The 1,788-nt window shown below is 39.9% G+C and overlaps 1 long non-coding RNA gene across 1 annotated transcript; it reads right to left on the reverse strand.

Moving 5' to 3' along the window:
* Positions 1 to 115: 115 nt before the first annotated feature.
* LOC119348354 lies at positions 116 to 1,782 on the reverse strand. The gene is made up of 2 exons (XR_005168904.1): positions 756 to 1,782; positions 116 to 527 (listed from the first exon to the last, which is right to left on the reverse strand). It is a non-coding gene; the product is annotated as an uncharacterized LOC119348354 (long non-coding RNA).
* Positions 1,783 to 1,788: the final 6 nt, after the last annotated feature.

Consider the following 1,788-nt stretch of genomic DNA (forward strand, 5'->3'; position numbering starts at 1 on the left):
TTGACATACTCATCCCGCTCTCGGTTCTGGTCATCAGTCCAGGTAATCAACTCCTGACCAACGCCTTCAACAACAACCACAACAACATGCCCCTTCTTCTTTACCCTCCCATACAGGAACTCAAATAGGTCTCCATTCCATTCAACGTGGAAATCAATCTCAACCAGCAGTCAACATCTCAGCTGCTCAGAGTGGCATGAAGAGTAATGTGGCCCGTGCTCCTGCTCATAAGTACGACAAGACCGGTGCCATTCACAGCTCTCACAGCCTCCACATGTGCCGCGTTGATCGCCTGCTGAGCAATCGAGAAAGAGCCTACACACTGCACTCGACAACGCAGTTCAAGTTATGAAACTAAGAAACTAATCTATGAAAAAGCGTCTGCTTGGCTACTTGGCATCCAACCATAAAAAGTAAAATCATAGTGAGAAAAAGAATAACATAGGGCTTTATGGATCATGACTTTGCCGCTCCTCATGCATCATCTCCATTGGATAGGGTTTTTTCTGAACCACTGTACGAGGGACCTGGAAGAAACCAAGACAAAAATATAACTCAGTAAATGAAGACTGCATTTTCCCATAAATTGAGGCCTAGTCTAGAAAAAGAGCCAAGGCTTGAGCCAGCAACTAAAATGTACAGAATGAAAGAAGCTATCAAAAGTGACCCAAAAAAGGAGAAGGGAAGAAGATTGATAACTGAAAACAAATACTAAGATTTATAATTTTTGAACTCAAATTGAAATAGTATGCTACCTCAGATTCAAATATTATTAGCTCAACAATACTCCTATATGCAACATTTGGATAAATAACCCATAGGATAATCAAAAACAAGTTGGTTTGCCGTATAAGAAGCATCACCAAGATTACTAACGCCATCATGACTCCAGCTTCAGCAACGCCTAGTTTTTTGTAGAGAATAGTATGATAAACAAATAAGATGTTTGCTTTGCTGAGAATAAAGAACATCATATGCAGTGTCAATAGTGAAATGAAGTTGCAACTGGCCATCAGTAGATTATTGCACAACACATGAAGTATGTTAGAACATGGAAAGAAGCTGGAAAGCATTGTTAAATAGGTTACTAAACACCTTACCTGGTACAGAACCATAAAACATGCTTTCTACAGCAAGTGGATGCTTCATTAAATATGCATCTTGTCTCTAAAATGTCTTGTATTTATGAACAGAGGGATTATTAACTGACCAAAGCAAACACTTTATAACCAATAATGAAAGAGTTTCTAATTGGACTCAAGAGGTGTAACGGTTAGATTATATGAGGACCGATATTTTTCAGGCATCCAATAGCTCCAAAGTGCGCGCAAAATTATAATTTTAGACTGGAGGCTATCTATTGTCAAATTCTTTATTTTTCCATGGCCTGTGAAAATATATTGTAGTGCAGTGTCACATTGTTGGTACAAAAAACGTTGTTGCAATAATGAGAACGGAAATATATTTTGGGACTGTTAGATGGATAAATCTTGATTTGAAACGTTAGTAGCGAATTCGTTCTTTTGCTCATGATGTGATTTCTTTTGCTAGGACGAATTAAGCCTGGGTAGAGTATTACCCAAAAAACGGTGTGTTGTTGCGTACAATGAGATATATGTACACACATTCTTATTTGGTGGTATAAAGTCCCATTTTAAATCATGTTTCCGGCCACCGTCGATCCCATGCTCCCATCCGGGTGCTCGGTGTTAGGCAACGGGGAAGTGGGAGAAGGATCCAGGAGTGGATCAAGCCGCCACCAACCACCAGGTCATAGCTGACCTAGCC

Source organism: Triticum dicoccoides, unplaced genomic scaffold, assembly GCF_002162155.2.
Source record: "Triticum dicoccoides isolate Atlit2015 ecotype Zavitan unplaced genomic scaffold, WEW_v2.0 scaffold89565, whole genome shotgun sequence".
NCBI classification, from domain to species: Eukaryota; Viridiplantae; Streptophyta; class Magnoliopsida; order Poales; family Poaceae; genus Triticum; species Triticum dicoccoides.